At 54.9% G+C, this 21,419-nt stretch overlaps 1 pseudogene across 1 annotated transcript in view; it reads right to left on the bottom strand.

Annotated features, from left to right (window-relative positions):
• Positions 1–21,029, bottom strand: part of LOC144694129 (alpha-1,4-N-acetylglucosaminyltransferase-like) — a 62,508-nt pseudogene extending 41,479 nt beyond the window's left edge. The window contains exon 1 of the transcript XR_013579649.1: positions 20,971–21,029. The product of XR_013579649.1 is annotated as an alpha-1,4-N-acetylglucosaminyltransferase-like (transcript). The remainder of the gene's footprint in view (positions 1–20,970) is intronic.
• Between the last annotated feature and the right edge of the window lie 390 nt (positions 21,030–21,419).

The raw sequence follows: 21,419 nt of genomic DNA, 5'->3' as shown, positions 1-21,419 counted from the left end.
TAGCCCACATGTCAGCACGTAGAATGACACACACTGACTTCGCTCGAGTATGCCGACGTCAGCGCCCGCCATCGCGATATTTCGGTGGGCGGGCGCAATCAGTTCGCCTGACATTAATTGAAGGGCTCATTAAGCCCTTTAACTTGCCAATTCTGTGCGATTTTGAGGGGCCCGTGCAAACAGCACGAGTCAGCGCATGGGCCCAACGGGAAGGCGGGAAAACCAAACAGAGCCTCACAGGCCCAAACACAGCCAAACATAGCCAAACAGAGCCATACAAATGCAAAAAGTGCCGAACAGAGCAGAGGAGAGCCAAACAGAGGCAAACAGCGCCAAAACAGAGTCTGGCAGAGTGAAAGTGAGCCAGACAGAGCCAAACAGAGCCAAGCAGCACCTGGCAGAGCCAAACAGAGCCAAACAGAGCCACACAGGCATTGGAAGGGCTAAACAGAGCAAAACAGAGCCTGGCAGATCCAAACAGAGCCAAACAGAGCCAAATGGTGCCCGGCAGAGCCAAACAGATCCAAATATAGCCAAACAGTGCCAAACAGAGCCTGGCAGAACCAAACAGAACCAATCAGACACTTACAGAGCCAAACAGAGCCTGGCAGAGCCAAACAGAGCCTGGCAGAGCCAAACAGAGCCGAATTGAGTCTAACAGAGCAAGACAGAGACAGGCAGAGCCAAAAAGAGCCAATCATAGCCAAACAGAGCCAAACAGAGCCTGGCTGATCCAAACAAAGCCAAACAAAGCCTGGCAAAGCCAAACAGAGACAAACAGAGGCAAACAGGGCCTGGCAGAGCCAAATAGAGACTAATAGTGTCTGGTAGAGCCAAAATGAGCCAAACATAGCCAAACAGAATGAAGCAGAGACTGGCAGAAACAAACAGAGCAAAGGAGAGGAAAACAGACCCTAGCAGAGCCAAACAGAGCCCAACAGAACCAAACAGAGTAAAACAGACACAAACAGTGCCTTGGAGGTCCAAACGCAGCCTAACAAACTCAAAAAGATGCAAACAGAGCCAGACAGATACAAGCCATGCCAAGCAGAGAAAAGTGGAGCCAAACAGCGCCAAACAGAGCCTGGCAGAGCCAAAGAGTGACAGACAGAGCCAAACAGAGGCAAGCAGCATCTGACAGAGACAAACGGAGCCAGAAATAGCCAACCTAAGCCTGGCAGAGACAAACAGATCCTGGCATAGCCAAACAGACCTAAACAGAGCCTGGCAGCGCCAAACAGAGACAAGGAGAGGCAAACAGAGTCAAACAGAGCCAACCAGAGCCAAACAGAGCCAAAGGGAGCCAAACAAAGCAAAACAAAGGCTGGCAGAGCCATACAGAGCCAAACAGAGCCAAACAGATTCTTGCAGAGAGAGAAAGAGCCAAACATAGCCAAACAGAGCTTAACGGAGCTTGGAAGTTCCAAACAACGCCAAACAGAGCCCGGCAAAGCCAAACAGAGCCAAAAACAGCCAGAGAGAACCAAGCAGCGCCTGACGGAGCCAAACATAGCCAAACAGAGCAAAACAGAGCCTGGCAGAGACAAGCAGAACCAAACAGAGACAAACAGACCCTGTCAGAGCTAGACAGAGCTAAAAAGATCCAGACAGAGCCAAACAGAGCCAAATAGCGCCTGGCAGAGCCAAACGGAGCCAAACAGAGCCAAAAAGAGCCAAACAGACCCTGGCAGAGCCAGACATAGCAAAACAGAGCCAAACAGAGCTTGGCAGATTCAAACAGAGCCAAACAAAGCCTGGCAAAGACAAAGAGAGCCAAACAGAGCCATACAGATGCAAGCCTTGCCAAACAGACAAAAGCAGAGCCAAATAGAGCCAAACAGAGCCAAGCAGCATCTGGTAGAGCCAAACAGAGCCTGGCAGAGCCAAACAGAGCTAAACAGAGCCTGGCAGCGCCAAACAGAGCCAAGGAGAGCCAAACAGAGTCAAGAAGAGCCAAACAGATCCAAACAGATGCTTGCAGAGCCAAGCAGATAAAAACAGAGCTGGGCAGAGCCATACAGAGCCAAACAGAGACAAACAGACCCTGGCAGAGCCAAACAAAGCCAAACTTAGCCAAGCAGAGCTTAATGGAGCCCTGAAGATCCAAACAGAGCCAAACAGAGCCTGGTAATGCCAAACATAGCCAAACCGAGCCAAACAGCGCCAAACAGAGCCTGGCAGAGCCAAACAGAGCAATACACAATCAAACAGAGCCAAATAGCACCTGGCAGAGCCAAACAGAGCCAAACATAGCAAAACAGAGCCAAACAGAGCTTGGCAGATTCAAACAGAGCCAAACAAAGCCTGGCAAAGACAAAGAGAGCCAAACAGAGGCAAACAGAACCATGCAGATGTAAGCCTTGCCAAACAGACAAAAGCAGAGCCAAATAGAGCCAAACAGAGCCAAGCAGCACCTGGCAGAGCCAAACAGAGCCTGGCAGAGCTAAACAGAGCTAAACAGAGCCTGGCAGTGCCAAACAGAGCCAAAGAGATCCGAACAGGACCAAACACAGCCAAACAGAGCCAAACATAGCCAAAGGGAGCCTGGCAGAGCCAAAGAGAGCCAAACAGATACTGACAGAGCCAAACAGAGGCAAACTGTGCCAAACAGTGATTCGCACAGCCACACAGAGCCTGACAGAGCCAAAGGGAACCAATTCAGAGCATGGGAGAGCCAAAGTGAGCCATGCTGAGCAAAACAGAGCCAAACAGAGCCTGGTAGAGACTGTCAGATCCAAACATAAACTTTCAGAGCCTGGCAGAGCATGGCAGAGCCTGGCAGAACCTGGCAGAGACAAACAGAGCCTGGCAGTGCCAAACAGAGCCTGGCAGAGCCAAACAGAGCCAAACAGCACCTGGTAGAGCCAAAAACAGCCAAACAGCCAAGCAGAGCCTAGCAGAGCTAAAGAGGGCCAAATAGGTCCTGGCAGAGCCAAACAGAGACAAACTGTGCCAAACAGAGATTGGCACAGCCAAACAGAGCCTGACCGGCCAGAAGGGAACCAATACAGAGACTGGGAGAGACAAAGTGAGCCAAGCTGAGCCAAACAGAGCCTGGCAGAGCCTGGCGGAGCCAAACATAACCTCTCAGACCCTGGCAGAGCCAAACTGTGCCTTGCAGGGCCAAGCAAATCTAAACATAACCTTTCAGAGCCAAGCAGAGCCAAACAGAAACTGACTGAGCCAAACAGAGACTAACAGAGCCAGGCAGAGACAAACTGAGCCAGCCAGAGACAAACAGAGCCAAACAGGGCCAAACAGGGCCAAACAGGGCCAAACGCAGCCAAACACAGCCAAACACAGCCAAACACAGCCAAGCACAGCTAAAGGGAGCCTGGCAGAGCCAAACAAAGCCAAGGAGCCCCTAACAGAGCCTGGCAGAGCGAAACAGAGCCAAGGAGGCCCTAACAGAGCCTGACAGAGCCTGGAAGAGACAAATGGAGCACAACAGACACAAACATTGCCAAACAAAGGCAAATAGAGCCAAAGAGACTCAAGCAGATCCAAACAGAGCCACACATGACCAAACAGAGCCAAACAGAGTCTGGAAGAGCTAAACAGAGCCTAACAGAGCCTAACAGAGCCTGGCAGTGCCTGGCAGAGCCTAGCACATCCCGGCAGAGCCAAACAGAACTATACAGTGGCAAATAGAGACTAGCAGAGCCAAACAGACCCCAGCAGAACCAAACAGAGCCTGGCAGAGCCAAATAGAGCCTGGCAGCGCCAGGCAGAAACTGGCAGAGCCAAAGAGAGCCTGACAGAGCCAAACAGAGCTTGGCAAAGCCAAACAGAGCTTGGCAAAGCCAAACAGAGACAAGTAGAGCCATAAAGAGCCAAACTGGGCCTGGCAGAGCCAAACAGAGACAAACAGAGCCTGGCAGAAGCAAACAGAGCCAAACCGAACCACATGGAGACAAGCAGAGTCTAGCAGAGCCAAACAGAGCCAGACAGTCTGTCAGACCCAAACAGAGCCATATAGTGCCTGCTGGAGCCTAGTAGAGCATGGCAGAGCCTGGCAAAGACAAACATAGCCAAACAGAGCCAAACAGAGCCTGGCAGTGCCTGACAGTGTCAAACAGAGCCTGGCAGAGCCAAACAGAGCCAACCAGAGCCAACCAGAGCCTGGCTGAGCCAAAGAGAGCCACACAATGCCAAACAGATCCCGACAGAGACAATCTGAGCCAAACAGACCCAAACAGAGCCAAACAGAGGCAAACAGAGACAAACAGAGACAAACAGAGCCAAACACAGCTAAACAGAGTCAAAGAGAGCCTGCAGAGCCAAACGGAGCCTGGCAGAGCCAAACTGAGGCAAACAGAGCCCAGCAGTGCCTGGCAGAGACAACCTGAACCAAACAGACCGAAACAGAGCCAAAGAGAGCCAATCAGAGACAAACATGGACAAACAGGGTCAAACAGTGCCAAACAGAGCCAAACAGAGCCAAGGGGAGCATGGCAGAGCCAAACAGACCCTGGCAGAGCCAAACAGAGCCTAGTAGAGCCAAACAGAGCCTGGAAGAGCCAAACAGAGCCATACAGAGCCAAATAGAGGCTGGTAGAGCCAAACTGAGCAAAGCAGAGCCAAACAGATCCAGGTGAGGACAAAAAGAGCCTGGTAGAGCCAAACAGAACCAAACAGCACCTGGCAGAGCCAAATGCAGCCAAACAGCCAAGCAGAGCCTGGCAGAGCCAAAGGGAGAAACAGATACTGGCAGAGCCAAACAGAGCCAAACAAAGACAAACTGTGCCAAACAGCAATTGGCACAGCCAAACAGAGCCTGACAGAGCCAAAGGGAACCAATACAGAGCCTGGGAGAGCCAAAGTGAGCCAAGCTGAGCCAAACAGAGACAAACAGAGCCCGGTAGAGACTTTCAGATCCAAACATAACTTTTCAGAGCATGGCAGAGCCAGGCAGAACCTGGCAGAGACAAACAGAGCTTTGCAGAGCCTGGCAGTGCCAGACAGAGCCTGGCAGAGCCTGGCAGTGCCAGACAGAGCCTGGCAGAGCCAACCAGAGCCATACAGACACTGGCTGAGATAAACAGAGCTTAACAGAGCCAGGCAGAGACAAACAGAGCCAGGCAGAGACAAACAGAGCCAAACAGGGCCAAACTCAGCCAAACACAGCCAAACAGAGCGAGAGGGAGACTTGCATAGACAAACAAAGCCAAACAGAGCCTGGCAGAGCCAACCAGGCACTAGCAAAGCCAAACAGAGCTGAACAGAGCCAGGCAGAGACAAACAGAACCAGACAGAGCCCAACATAGCCAAACAGAGCCAAACAGGGCCAAACATAGCCAAACACAGCCAAACACAGCCAAAGGGACCCTGGCAGAGCTAAACAGAGCCAAACAGAGCCTGGCAGAGCCAAACAGAGCCAAACGGAGCCAATCAGAGCCAAACAGGGCCAAACTCAGCCAGAAACAGCCAGACACAGCCAAAGGGAGCTTGGCAGAGCCAGACTGAGCCTGGCAGAGCCAAATTGTGCCTGGCAGAGCCATACAGAGCTAAACAGAGCCTGTCAGAGCCTGTTAGAGCCAAACATAGCCTTAGAGAGCCTGGCAGAGCCAAACTGAGCCTGGCAGTGCAAGCAGAGCCAAACAAAACCTGGCAGAGCCTGGCAGAGCTGAACAGGGCCAAACAGAGCCTGGCAGAACCAAACAGAGCCAAACAGAGCCTGGCAGAACCAACCAGAGCCAAACAGACACTGGCAGAGCCAAACAGAGCCTAACAGAGCCAGGCAGAGACAAACAGAGCCAGGCAGACACAAACAGAGAAAAACAGAGCCAAACAGAGCCAAGCAGATCCAAACAGAGCCAAACAGGGCCAAACAGAGCCACACAGAGCATGGCAGAGACGAACAGAGCCAAACAGAGCCTGGCAGAGCCAAATAGAGCCAAGCAGATATAAACAGAGCCAAACAGAGGCAAGCAAAACCTGGCAGAGCCAAACAGAGCCAAACAGAGCCAAACGGAGCCAAACGGAGCCTGGCAGAGCCAAACGGAGCCAGGCAGAGACAAACAGAGCCATAGAGGGCCAAACAGAGCCATAGAGGGCCAAACAGAGCCTGGCAGAGACAAAAAGAGTCACGCAGATCCAAAAAGAGGCAAGCAGCCTGACAGAGCCAAACAGAGCCAAACAGAGCCAAACGGAGCCAAGCGGAGCCTGGCAGAGCCAGGCAGAGCCAGGCGAGCCAAAGAAAGCCAAATATAGCCTGGCAGAAGCAAACAGAGTCTGGCAGAACCAAACAGAGCCAAGCAGAGCCAAGGAGTGCCAAACAGCACTTGGCAGAGCCAAACAGGGCCAAAGAAAGCCAAACAAGCCAAACAGAGCCAAATAGAGCCTAGCAAAGTCAAATAGAGCCAAACACAGCCAAACAGCCAAACAGAGGCTGGCAGAGCCAAACAGAGCCTGGCAGAGTGAAACAGAGCCAAACAGAGCCAAACAGAGCCTGGCAGAGTGAAACAGAGCCAAACAGAGCCTGGCAGAGTGAAACAGAGCCAAACAGAGCCAAACAGAGCCTCGACAGTGCTGGCAGACACTGCGTGCTCCCTCTCCAGGGACACCTCGCCGTGAACATAGCCGTGGAAGAGGGGCAGACAGTCGGGTTGGACGACCCCCTAGATCACCCATTGCATGGACCTGTTAATGGCCAACTTGGCCAGGCCCAGGAGTAGGTTCACGAGGTGGTCCTCCTCCCTCTCAGCCCCCTCCACACTGGGTGCCCGTAGATCAGGAGCGTGGGACTGAAGAGCGAAGAAAACAACAGTAAAAGATTTTTTAAATAGCTGAAAAGGGGGTGCAGCCTACAACAATTAACATAGACATGGTCCATGGACTCCACAAGACCACAAAAGGGGCAGGTATCCTGGGACCCCGTGAACCGACACAACCTATGCTTGTATGGGACTGCTACGTGTAGCACCCTCCACCCCAGGTCCCCAATGGCAAGTGGGACGACACCCCCATAGAGGGCTCCCCACTGAGGACCTCTGCCAATGGACAGCAACAAGGCACACCAGGGCATGTCCAGGCGGCAGGCAAGGGCAAGGAAGTGAAGGGTGTACAGCAGCAGCCCATACAGGGAACGCCTCTGCTTGCTAAACCTCATGCTAAAGGACGCGAAGAGCATTTCCGCATGGTGACTCAGGTTGCAGGGTGCCGGCTCCCAAGGGAGGGTTCGGGGTTTGGGACCAATGTGAAATTCCATCCAAATAGGGGTAAACTTGGATGAAAGACCACTGCGCACTTGCGTCACCTCAAGACCCAGAATGATATCAGAGCCGAGCACAACCGTCCTAAGGTCTTGAATGGCATTGGCCACGAGAGGCACATCCACAGACGTGCAGTGCGCCAACTCCTGTCCACTCCTCCGCCACCTAGCACGTCCCCGATCCTAGTCACCCCGGCAGCCACAGCCATCCTCTCCGCCAGCCGCTGAAATGGGCAGAAGGGCGGATTCCTGAGTAGTGGCTCTCTGACGATAGCTACTACTCCTGACAGTGGAGAGTTGCGTCGCGAGGCGACCATGTTCCAGACTTTGATCAGGTTCTGGTAAAAGACAGGCAATGCCTATAAGGAGCCACAAAGGAGCTGCACATCATAATTCACGTTGTGCACCTGGTGTAAGAAATACTTCGCCAGGGCACAGCATCTCAGCGGAGGCTCTACCTAAAGGTATCGCTGAAGGGCCTGAAGGCGGAAGGTCACCACATGGGCGTGTAGGCACACCAGTGCCTGGCCACCCTCCCTAAGCAGGAGACTCAGAACCTCTGCAGCGGCCCAGTGCAGCCTTTTGTCCCAGAAGAAGTTGACAAGCATTCTCTGAACTTATGTGACAAAGTCCAGGGGAGGGGGTCAATGACCAGCCGGTACCACAACATGGCGGCAATCAGCTGGTTTACGACCAGAGCTTGGCCCCAGTAAGATAGCACTCGGAGCAGTTCTGTCCAGAGCCGCAGGCGGGTGGTGAATTTGGCCTCCAGCTCCTGCCAGTTCACCAGCCAGGATTCCTCGGCAGGGCAGAGATGGACCCCCAGGTAGAGGAGGCCGGTCCTGCTCCAGGTGAAAGGCCTGAGCTCCTCGGGTAGGGGATCCATCTGCCACTGACCGACCAGCAGTTCAGAATATTTACCCCAGTTGATCCTGGCAGAAGATGCGGCAAGGTAGACCTCCTGGCACTCACGCATCCTCCGCAGGTCAGCCGGGTCGGTGAACTTGAGGAGCAGGTCATCGGCGTAAGCCGAGAGGACCATCCCGATGCCCGACCCAAGCAGAACTAATCCCGACAACCTCCTGCGCAAGAGGTGCAAGAAAAGCTCCACACAGATAGAATACAATTGGCCAGACAGAGGACAGCCCTGACTCACTCCTTTCCCAAAGTGAGGGACCCGTTAACCTTAGCTAGACACTGTGCGACAGCGTACGGAGGTCGGATTCGGGCGACGAAATGTGTCCCGACCTGATGCTCACAGAGTCCCGAATCAATATTCATGATGCACCCTTTTGAACAACTTCTCCTGCTCAAGAGATAGGAAGGCACTCGACAGCCCAGTCCTCCGGGAAAAATGGATGATGTCCCGGACCAGATGAATATTATCAAAAATGGTGCAGCCCAGGACTGTGTAGGACTGGTCAGGGTGGATCATGTAGTCCAGCACAGTGCCAAGGCGAGAGGACATTGCCCTGGCAAAGATCTTGTAATTTGTGCTGAGGAGGGAGGCCAGGTGCCAGTTTTTAAGCAGGCGGAGATCCCCCTTCTTAGGCAGCAGGGCAATAACTGCCCTGCGCCACGAGAGGGGCATCTCCTTGGGAGCTCTGATATTCTCCCCCAAGGCCCCAAGTGGTCATTCCCAAGGACGTCCCAGAACACCCTGGAGAACTCCACAGTCAGCCTGTCCATCTCTGGGAGAGGCTGTCGAGGGCACCAGTCAGCACTCCCAGTCTTATAGGGGAGTCAAACTTTCCGGTGCCCTCTGGGCCGACCTGCGGCAGGTCCTCCCACAAAACTCTGTGAGCATCCTCGCTGGACAGATCTGGAGAGAACAGGGCAGTGTAATAGTCTCAGGCGATGGCCCTGATGCCCTCTGGATCCGAGACAAGAGATCCATCATTGGCCAGCAGCATAAGCAGCTGCTGACAGACCCCGTGCATTTTTTCTAGCGAGTAGAGAAAGGGGGAGCCACAGTGCAGATCCCAAAGGAACGGGATCCGCGACCTGACATATGCACCACGGGACCCAATGAGTTGCAGGTCCCGCAGCGCATCCATCTTCTCTTTGTACACCAGCCACAGGGCCAGGTCTGCGTCGGGCTGACGGAGACATGCCTCCAGGTCAAGCACCTCCTTCTCCAATTCCTCGACCCTGGATTTCCACCTCTTTGTCGACCCCTTCGCGTACTCCTGACAGAAAACTCGGACGTGAGTCTTGCCCATGCCCCACCATAGCCTCAAAGAGGGGAAGCCTCCCCGCTTCCTTCTCCAGCCGGCCCAGAAACAACGGAACAAGTCCAGGAACCGTTCGTCCTCCAGCAGCAGGTTGTTAAAGTGCCGGTAAGTGGACCCCGTCCGAGCGCAGAATGGAGCGAATTCCAGCCACACCAGATGGTGGTCCGTGCACGGCACCTGCTGCACAGAAGCCGACGGAATGCAGGACACAAAAGCCTTGGAAAGGTAAAGGTGGTCGAGTCTGGACACTCCGACTCCAGGTGACACAAGAGTGAAAATGCTGGAGTCAAAACGGAGATGTCACCAGACGTCCTCCAAGTCGAATGACCCGACCAGGTCTCTCAAGTTATGCACACCTAGCGAGCGGTGCTGGGCACAGTGATGGTCCCGGGCCTCGAGGGTACAGTTGAAATCACCCCTGACTTGCCCACGTTGATGGAGCCCAGACAGGTGGACACTTCCTCAAAGAAGCTCGCTTGCTGCTGCGCGCCTAGGGCAGCGTACACATTCACAAAGTGAAGCACCACGCCCCCCCAGGCGCACAGTAAGGTGCAGCAACCGGCCTGACACTGGCTCCTTAACCCCCAAGATCTCCGGCTGAAAATGTGGGGCTAACAAGGTAGACACCCGGCCAGAATTGGAGACTAGGTGACTCATGTAGACCCCACCTCACCACTCCAGGAGCCGTGTAGCTTTGTCTCCTGGAACAGCATGGGTTTCCTACAGGAAGCGCACCGCATACTTCCCATCCCTGAGGACTGAGAAGTTCTGGAACCTGCGCTGTGCGTCCCTGCTGCCATTGATGTTGAGGCTTGCTATGGTAATCTTCATTGTCAGAAGTATGTGCTACAATCACCTAATGCAAAGTGCAAGAAGGAGAGGACTATTTTAATCCTTCCTCTCTTTCAGGGTCCAGTAAGAAACGTGTGGACCCTCCTCTTAGCATTCCAGTCCAGCCCAGGGGCTTTTAGGGCCTCGCGGGCAGACCAGAACACAAAAGGGAAAGAAAGCCAGCAGTGCAGGGCCGACTGGACCCTGTCTCAGTGGCTGTGATTACTCGCTAAAAAATCCTGGAGCTCCCGTAGTGGAATGAGGGGAGAATCGGTGCGGGGCACCAGGGCATCCACCACCTCACCCGACAACGACTCTAAATCATCCGCAGTGCTCACCACCGAAACCCCACCGTCCTCCAGGTCATCGCCTCCAGCTGCCAACCCCTCCCCCGTATTGAGTAATTGAGCGGGGAGGCCTTCCTCACCACTGCTGCCCAATGATCCAGCGGTCGGGGCTATGAAGGGACTGCCGCAGTCCCCTGGCGGGCCAGATGGCACTTCGGGATACAAGGTGGGTCAGGGTGGGGCACTACCGCAAGGGCGATACCCTCACCGACCCCCGAGGGGCCCTGCTCAGGGGACTGCAGCAGGGGGTCAGGATTTTGGGCTCCCCCCAGTGGGCAAAGCGAGGACTTACGGGGCGGAGACGCCACCAGCTCCTCACCAGGGGAGGGGACACATCCGGCCTCACAAGTCGCGAGGTCTTCCCCCCTCCGAGGGGTGGCGCCTCTTCCGGGGTTGGCTGGGGGCTGAGGAGACCTCCACCTGCGAAGGCCCCGCCGCCTCGTCCAGCCCTTCCGGACGCTCCACCCTCTGGGGTTTGGGCAGGCCCACCCTCTTTAATAGGACCATCAGCTTGGGATCATGCGTCCCACAGCTGCCGGACCCGGGAACCCGCGTGGGGGCGATGCTGGACCCAGCATATGGCGCTGAGGTGCACACGGGCCCAGAAGCACGTACATTCAAGGCACCGGAGCTGGAATATTTCTGTCCCCCTCGAGCCGGTGTCTTCGGGAGTCTGGAGATCAGGGTGGGTTTGGGGGGGGGTCTGGGGGTCCGCCTCCGGGTCTTCCTCCGTGCCTTCTTGCGGCGTGGGGTGTCTCCCCCCGCCCCCCCGCCTCCCCGAGATGGCGGTGGCTGCCGGCAGCACCTCCCCTTGCAGGGAGAAAGATGGGGTGGTGGCGGGGGCAGGAGCAGTCCTTCCTCACATGTCCTACCACCTTGCAGGCATGGCACCGCACACCATCTGCCAATCAAACAATGCAGTAGGCGGCCCCCTCAAAGACAACATCAAATCCCCCTTGGTGCACTCCTCCCAGGCTAGACATATAAAAACCTGGCGCTGGAAGGGGTACCCATGACGGAGGTTGGCATCCTTCAGGCCGAGCAGGATCAGTGCCACCCCCAACCTCACCTCCCCCGGATGACAGAGGTGGGGGTGAAGGAGCCCATCGGGGATGAAGAGCTGGACGTTTGATAATATTAGCCCCTGGGCGATGGCCTCCAGAGGGTCCACCGCCAGGAACGTCCTGCCCACCATGAGCCCTATTTCAAGGGCGAGGTGCATTTAGAAAGAATGCGACCTTCCGGTACATTTTCACGGCTGCAGCTATGGCTGAGGAGCCAATAATCCTGGCCAGAGACTTTACGCAGGCCTCAGCGGTCATTGTGGAGCGGGTGTAGCACTTCACCCCAAGCTGACAGGTCTGCAATTTAAATGGTATCAGGGCCGCAGGAGATGCGAGGGCCGAAGAGGCCACTGCCCCCAAAAAGGTGGCCCGAGCAGGCCCCAGCACTGGCGAAGATGTTGTCGCTGCCATTGGGGAGTGCTACACCCAACCCAATACAATTAAAATATACACAACACACAGAGCAAAGGGGAGTGGGAGTAGGGGAGAGCGACGGTGGGGGGTGGGAGACAGAGAAGACAAATGTAGGGGCTTTCTTGGAGGTGTGTGGGGGGGGGTGGGTTCCAGTGTTCCACTGCAGGGGGAGGAGGAGTGTTCCCCTGGGCAGCTATCACCGCCCAGGCACAGTTCAGGAACAATGGGAAATGTCTGTAGATGCAGCTGGCTCTGGGCAGTGCTAGCTAACCCAGGCAAGGCAAGGAAGGGCAGAGTAGAGTACAAGTCTCTCAAAGCCCTCCCTGCTTGGATGTTCTATTCCTCCCCCTGCAGACAACCAGACAGACAAAAGGCAGTTATTTTCTCCCCCGGCACCCACCTCTTGCAGCAAAAGTCCTCTGGCTGGAGTCTGGTCCTCTCCCCTCTGGCACTCCCCAACCTCTCACTCCCTGGCTCTTCAGGCCTTACAAGGTCCCACCCTGCAGTAGTAGGTTGTAATAACAGCAGCAGCCTTGTTGGCAGCAGTCTTCTTTGAGGAGTAGAAAGAATCCCAGAGCAGCAGGAACAGCCACTGGAAATCCCACAGTAGCAGCAGGAACAGCCACTGGAAATCCCACAGCAGCAGCAGGAACAGCCACTGGAAATCCCACAGCAGCAGCAGGAACAGACACTGGAAATCCCACAGCAGCAGCAGGAACAGCCGCTGGAAATCCCACAGCAGCAGGAACAGCCACTGGAAATCCCACAGCAGCAGGAACAGCCACAGGAAAACAGGAGCAGCAGGAACAGCCACTGGAAATCCCACAGCAGCAGGAACAGCCACTGGAAATCCCACAGCAGCAGGAACAGCCACAGGAAAACAGGAGCAGCAGGAACAGCCACTGCAAATCCCACAGCAGCAGGAACAGCCACTGGAAATCCCACAGCAGCAGGAACAGCCACAGGAAAACAGGAGCAGCAGGAACAGCCACTGGAAATCCCACAGCAGCAGGAACAGCCACTGGAAATCCCGCAGCAGCAGGAACAGCCACTGGAAAACAGCAGCAGCAGGAACAGCCACTGGAAATCCCACAGCAGCAGGAACAGCCAGAGGAAATCCCACAGCAGCAGGAACAGCCACTGGAAATCCCACAGCAGCAGGAACAGCCACTGGAAATCCCACAGCAGCAGCAGGAACAGGCACTGGAAATCACACAGCAGCAGGAACAGCCACTGGAAATCACACAGCAGCAGGAACAGCCACTGGAAAACAGGAGCAGCAGGAACAGCCACTGGAAATCCCACAGCAGCAGGAACTGCCACTGGAAATCCCACAGCAGCAGCAGGAACAGCCACTGGAAATCCCACAGCAGCAGGAACAGCCACAGGAAATCCCACAGCAGCAGCAGGAACAGCCACTGGAAATCCCACAGCAGCAGGAACAGCCACAGGAAATCCCACAGCAGCAGGAACAGCCACAGGAAATCCCACAGCAGCAGGAACAGCCACTGGAAATCACTCAGCAGCAGGAACAGCCACTGGAAATCCCGCAGCAGCAGCAGGAACAGCCACTGGAAATCCCACAGCAGCAGGAACAGCCACAGGAAATCACTCAGCAGCAGGAACAGCCACTGGAAATCCCACAGCAGCAGCAGGAACAGCCACTGGAAATCCCACAGCAGCAGCAGGAACAGCCAGTGGAAATCCCACAGCAGCAGGAACAGCCACAGGAAATCACTCAGCAGCAGGAACAGCCACTGGAAATCCCACAGCAGCAGCAGGAACAGCCACTGGAAATCCCACAGCAGCAGCAGGAACAGCCAGTGGAAATCCCACAGCAGCAGTAGGAACAGCCACTGGAAATCCCACAGCAGCAGCAGGAACAGCCACTGGAAATCCCACAGCAGCAGCAGGAACAGCCACAGGAAATCCCACAGCAGCAGGAACAGCCACTGGAAATCCCACAACAGCAGGAACAGCCACTGGAAATCCCACAGCAGCAGAAAAAGCCACAGGAAACCCCACAGCAGCAGCAGGAACAGCCACTGGAAATCCCACAGCAGCAGCAGGAACAGCCACTGGAAATCACACAGCAGCAGAAACAGCCACAGGAAACCCCACAGCAGCAGCAGGAACAGCCACTGGAAATCCCACAGCAGCAGGAACAGCCACAGGAAATCCCACAGCAGCAGGAACAGCCACAGGAAATCCCACAGCAGCAGGAACAGCCACAGGAAATCCCACAGCAGCAGGAACAGCCACAGGAAATCCCACAGCAGCAGGAACAGCCACTGGAAATCACTCAGCAGCAGGAACAGCCACTGGAAATCCCACAGCAGCAGCAGGAACAGCCACTGGAAATCCCACAGCAGCAGGAACAGCCACTGGAAATCACTCAGCAGCAGGAACAGCCACTGGAAATCCCACAGCAGCAGCAGGAAGAGCCACTGGAAATCCCACAGCAGCAGCAGGAACAGCCAATGGAAATCCCACAGCAGCAGCAGGAACAGCCACAGGAAATCCCACAGCAGCAGGAACAGCCACTGGAAATCCCACAACAGCAGGAACAGCCACTGGAAATCCCACAGCAGCAGAAACAGCCACAGGAAACCCCACAGCAGCAGCAGGAACAGCCACTGGAAATCCCACAGCAGCAGGAACAGACACTGGAAATCACACAGCAGCAGGAACAGCCACTGGAAATCCCACAACAGCAGGAACAGCCACTGGAAATCCCACAGCAGCAGAAACAGCCACTGGAAACCCCACAGCAGCAGCAGGAACAGCCACTGGAAATCCCACAGCAGCAGGAACAGCCACAGGAAATCCCACAGCAGCAGCAGGAACAGCCACTGGAAATCCCACAGCAGCAGGAACAGCCACTGGAAAACAGCAGCAGCAGGAACAGCCACAGGAAATCCCACAGCAGCAGGAACAGCCACTGGAAATCACTCAGCAGCAGGAACAGCCACTGGAAATCCCACAGCAGCAGCAGGAACAGCCACTGGAAATCCCACAGCAGCAGCAGGAACAGCCAATGGAAATCCCACAGCAGCAGCAGGAACAGCCACAGGAAATCCCACAGCAGCAGGAACAGCCACTGGAAATCCCACAACAGCAGGAACAGCCACTGGAAATCCCACAGCAGCAGAAACAGCCACAGGAAACCCCACAGCAGCAGCAGGAACAGCCACTGGAAATCCCACAGCAGCAGGAACAGACACTGGAAATCACACAGCAGCAGGAACAGCCACTGGAAATCCCACAACAGCAGGAACAGCCACTGGAAATCCCACAGCAGCAGAAACAGCCACTGGAAACCCCACAGCAGCAGCAGGAACAGCCACTGGAAATCCCACAGCAGCAGGAACAGCCACAGGAAATCCCACAGCAGCAGCAGGAACAGCCACTGGAAATCCCACAGCAGCAGGAACAGCCACTGGAAAACAGCAGCAGCAGGAACAGCCACAGGAAATCCCACAGCAGCAGGAACAGCCACTGGAAATCCCACAGCAGCAGGAACAGCCACTGGAAATCCCACAGCAGCAGCAGGAACAGACACAGGAAATCCCACAGCAGCAGCAGGAACAGCCACTGGAAATCCCACAGCAGCAGGAACAGCCACTGGAAAACAGCAGCAGGAACAGCCACTGGAAATCCCACAGCAGCAGGAACAGCCACTGGAAATCCCACAGCAGCAGCAGGAACAGCCACAGGAAATCCCACAGCAGCAGGAACAGCCACAGGAAATCCCACAGCAGCAGCAGGAACAGCCACTGGAAATCCAACAGCAGCAGCAGGAACAGCCACTGGAAATCCCACAGCAGCAGCAGGAACAGCCACTGGAAATCCCACAGCAGCAGCAGGAACAGCCAGTGGAAATCCCACAGCAGCAGCAGGAACAGCCACTGGAAATCCCACAGCAGCAGCAGGAACAGGCACTGGAAATCCCACAGCAGCAGGAACAGCCACTGGAAATCCCACAGCAGCAGCAGGAACAGCCACTGGAAATCACACAGCAGCAGGAACAGTCACAGGAAATCCCACAGCAGCAGGAACAGACACTGGAAATCACACAGCAGCAGGAACAGCCACTGGAAATCCCACAGCAGCAGGAACAGACACTGGAAATCACACAGCAGCAGGAACAGCCACTGGAAATCCCACAGCAGCAGGAACAGCCACTGGAAAACAGCAGCAGCAGGAACAGCCACAGGAAATCCCACAGCAGCAGGAACAGCCACTGGAAAACAGCAGCAGGAACAACCACTGGAAATCCCACAGCAGCAGGAACAGCCACAGGAAAACAGGAGCAGCAGGAACAGCCACTGGAAATCCCACAGCAGCAGGAACAGCCACTGGAAATCCCGCAGTAGCAGGAACAGCCACTGGAAAACAGTAGCAGCAGGAACAGTCACAGGAAACACTACAACAGCAGGAACAGCCACTGGAAATCCCACAGCAGCAGGAACAGCCACTGGAAATCACACAGCAGCAGCAGGAACAGCCACAGGAAATCCCACAGCAGCAGGAACAGCCACTGGAAATCCCACAGCAGCAGGAACAGCCACTGGAAATCCCACAGCAGCAGGAACAGCCACTGGAAATCCCACAGCAGCAGGAACAGCCACTGGAAATCCCACAGCAGCAGCAGGAACAGCCACAGGAAACCCCACAGCAGCAGGATCAGCCACAGGAAACCCCACAGCAGCAGGAACAGCCACTGTAAATCTCACAGCAGCAGCAGGAACAGCCACTGGAAATCCCACAGCAGCAGGAACAGGCACTGGAAATCCCACAGCAGCAGGAACAGCCACTGGAAATCCCACAGCAGCAGGAACAGCCACAGGAAATCCCACAGCAGCAGCAGGAACAGCCACAGGAAATCCCACAGCAGCAGCAGGAACAGCCACTGGAAATCCCACAGCAGCAGCAGGAACAGCCACTGGAAATCCCACAGCAGCAGCAGGAACAGCCACTGGAAATCCCACAGCAGCAGGAACAGCCACAGGAAATCACTCAGCAGCAGCAGGAACAGCCACAGGAAATCACTCAGCAGCAGGAACAGCCACTGGAAATCCCACAGCAGCAGCAGGAACAGCCACAGGAAATCACTCAGCAGCAGGAACAGCCACTGGAAATCCCACAGCAGCAGGAACAGCCACAGGAAATCCCACAGCAGCAGCAGGAACAGCCACTGGAAATCCCACAGCAGCAGGAACAGCCACTGGAAATCCCACAGCAGCAGCAGGAACAGCCACAGGAAACCCCACAGCAGCAGGAACAGCCACTGGAAATCCCACAGCAGCAGGAACAGCCACAGGAAATCCCACAGCAGCAGCAGGAACAGCCACTGGAAATCCCACAGCAGCAGCAGGAACAGCCAGTGGAAATCCCACAGCAGCAGGAACAGCCACTGGAAATCCCACAGCAGCAGCAGGAACAGCCACTGGAAATCCCACAGCAGCAGGAACAGTCACAGGAAATCCCACAGCAGCAGGAACAGACACTGGAAATCACACAGCAGCAGGAACAGCCACTGGAAATCCCACAGCAGCAGGAACAGCCACTGGAAAACAGCAGCAGGAACAGCCACTGGAAATCCCACAGCAGCAGGAACAGCCACAGGAAAACAGGAGCAGCAGGAACAGCCACTGGAAATCCCACAGCAGCAGGAACAGCCACTGGAAATCCCACAGCAGCAGGAACAGCCACTGGAAATCCCACAGCAGCAGGAACAGCCACTGAAAATCCCACAGCAGCAGGAACAGCCACTGGAAAACAGCAGCAGGAACAGCCACTGGAAATCCCACAGCAGCAGGAACAGCCACAGGAAAACAGGAGCAGCAGGAACAGCCACTGGAAATCCCACAGCAGCAGGAACAGCCACTGGAAATCCCACAGCAGCAGGAACAGCCACTGGAAATCCCACAGCAGCAGGAACAGCCACTGGAAATCCCACAGCAGCAGGAACAGCCACAGGAAAACAGGAGCAGCAGGAACAGCCACAGGAAATCCCACAGCAGCAGGAACAGCCACTGGAAATCCCACAGCAGCAGCAGGAACAGCCACTGGAAATCCCACAGCAGCAGCAGGAACAGACACTGGAAATCCCACAGCAGCAGGAACAGCCACTGGAAATCCCACAGCAGCAGGAACAGCCACTGGAAAACAGCAGCAGCAGGAACAGCCACTGGAAATCCCACAGCAGCAGCAGGAACAGCCACAGGAAATCCCACAGCAGCAGGAACAGCCACAGGAAATCCCACAGCAGCAGCAGGAACAGCCACTGGAAATCCCACAGCAGCAGCAGGAACAGCCAGTGGAAATCCCACAGCAGCAGCAGGAACAGCCACTGGAAATCCCACAGCAGCAGGAACAGCCACTGGAAATCCCACAGCAGCAGCAGGAACAGACACTGGAAATCCCACAGCAGCAGGAACAGCCACTGGAAATCCCACAGCAGCAGGAACAGCCACTGGAAAACAGCAGCAGCAGGAACAGCCACAGGAAATCCCACAGCAGCAGGAACAGCCACTGGAAATCCCACAGCAGCAGGAACAGCCACTGGAAATCCCACAGCAGCAGGAACAGCCTTATCTTTCTTCACAAGTTAAAAGGCTGTGGGAATCCTGAGATCAGGGCAAATCCCATGACCCTTGCATCCTGGCTGTCCTGGTCCCAGGCAAAATGCACAAAGTTGTGGGCCATGGAGAAGATGGCACCCGTGACCTCATGGATACATTTGTGGGTGGCAGATTGTGAAATCCCACAGAGGTCACTTGTGGAGCCCTGAAACGAACTACTGGCAAAGAAATTGAGCACTGTGGTCACTTTCACAGCCACTGGCAGTGGATGCCCTCCATGCCCCCTCGGCGCCAAGTCCTGCAGTAAGTGGCAGATGTGATCCACCAGGTCCCTAGACATGCACAGTCGTCAGCGACACTGGTTCTCAGTCATCTGCAGGAATGGCAGGCGGCGAATATAGACCCAGAGTGTCGCTAGGCACTGACCAGCCACGGCTCACTGTCACTCCTGGGCAGTGTGTGTGGGAGCCCCTGCTGCCCCTTCTTCATGAGGTTGCTGCTGCTGCTTTTGCATGGCCAGGTGCCTCAGTCACTCTCTCCCCCGTCTTCTACGGTCTCTGTAGGCCATCAGGCACACAGCTAGGTCACCAGGATCCATGATCCTGCAGCATGAAAGAGAGAGAGAGACGTGGTTATCATGGCTGTACTTAGCACCTTTCCTGGCCCTGTGTGACCGCCCCTTAATGCTTCCCGGAGAGTGCTGGTCACCCCTCGGATGGGCAGAGGTGAGTGCGCTGCATGGCTGCCCTGTCAGCCTGCAACATGGGGGACACTGGTCCAGACCAGGATGCTGAGATTGCAAAGGGCTGTGAGCACCTCCAGCAGTGACTGCTACATGGCCAGCGATAGCGAGGAGATTGTACAACGTGTGCAGTCCAACCGTTCCACAGTCCAATAAAGTGGTGGTGGACTCAAAGTCTGTGCCGGGAGGGTGGGGGGCTGGGGGGATGGTGTGGCTAAGGTGTGGAGGGCTTGGTGGCCCTTTGGTGCCTCCGTGTTGCTTGCATGGGTGGGCAGGCTAGGAGCCCGACCCCAATCATATCACTGTGGCTGTGCCTGATCTGTCTCAGTTGCAGAGACATGGTCAGTTTATACAGGTGTCCCTAATGTGTGGCCACTTTCCTCGCTTACCCTCCCTCCCACCTCGATTGCCTGTGCACGGGATGCAGCGCCAGGGCAGCACTTGACCGCACCCCCCCCCACCCCCCACCGCCTCCACAGTCGCCTCCAAGGATGGCCAGCACTTGTCCCCAGACACCCTCCCCCGTCAGCAGTCAGCTTCAAGACTGGCCAGCATTTGCCCCCGGACAACATCTCCCCCCCTCTTAGCAGTCGCCTCTGGGGCCAGGTATCAGTTTCGCCCCCCCTCCCCCAGTGCCCCTGAGGCCTGTAAATAATGGGTGAGCTGTGGAGAACGCTGCTGTTCCCTCACCTCAGTTCCCCCAGAGTGAAGGTCGTCAAGTGCACATCGCCTGCACGTTGTTGTGAGACACGTCAGTGTTGCTGTCCCGCTGACGTGGACAGACGATACGGTGGTGTTCCAAGAGCCTGGCAGGATGGCCCTTCAGTTGTATGTTAATGTATTACAATTAGCTCCCCACCGACCAATGGTGGGAAATGCGGCCGCCATCAGCCAGCTGAGCAGACAGTGACCCGCCTTCATGCCGTCGTGAAGCAGATCGCGCCATATTTTCCACGCACACCACCCATCATGCCCACCACCAGCGGGCTCAGAAAATTCCGCCCTTTCTGTTCAATCTATTTTATACACCACTACCTGGCAGCCTGCAGTATCTCAGCCAGTGCTTCACATGATGGCCATTCCTTCCTGCTCTGTCTGACACAGCGGCTCGATGTTTGAACTCAGAACAGCTTCAATGATTAACTTGTTGTTTAGATTGAAACAGATTCACATTGAACCATCCCTGTTAAGCGTTTACTTTGAAAACTTGAACCGTCCCTGTTTCTCTTCATGAAATCAGACAAATTCAGGATGTCATTTTACTGACTTCAGCATATGATGCTATGATTATTATTTTGTGACATGTGTTGACCTGCCCAATAGCTTCACGATTTATATCTGAGACAGACTGAAAGAAGAAGTTTGATCGCACAGATCACTTTTCACCTGTGTTATTTTGCATTATTCTAAATTCTGCTCTCTGTGAAATTTTGTGAAAGGAAACAATGGGATGTGACACAGTAAGAACCATTTACAATATGACAAGAATACCCTGACAATATACCAAAGGTACAATTTTAAAAAGCATTGTCACCTACCTGTTGAAATACGCTCATGATCCAGAGAGTCTGTGCTGTGTGTAAGAGTGGCCGGTGTAGGTATTGCTATTTATACTCAGGTGCCACTGTGTCTGTTGTGTGAGCCAGTGCATTATTTACCTTTGTATTAATCATTTTTAATCATGGAGTCGTGCTTTTGCTTAATTCCTATCAATGAATGTAAACTGGTTGTGGTGGAGTCCCGTGGACAGGGTTTGTCTCATAGTGGAAGGAACATGGAGCCTGAGGGTATCGCGGTGAAGGGAGAAGAATTCTGACCGAAGACATCATCGCTGAGGCTCATATTGAACCTTTTAAAAGTAAAGACAGTTTCAACTAGACAGACACACACCGTGTCAGGGCATTTCCCTGAGGTGGTGGTTTGCCACGGACACTTGGTTAACAGAAACTGAACTAGATAATGGCCACTTGCAATGTGTGAATAGCTT

Source organism: Cetorhinus maximus, chromosome 19 (assembly GCF_964194155.1).
Source record: "Cetorhinus maximus chromosome 19, sCetMax3.hap1.1, whole genome shotgun sequence".
Classification (NCBI taxonomy): domain Eukaryota; kingdom Metazoa; phylum Chordata; class Chondrichthyes; order Lamniformes; family Cetorhinidae; genus Cetorhinus; species Cetorhinus maximus.
This window is presented reverse-complemented; position numbering and strand designations above follow the sequence as displayed.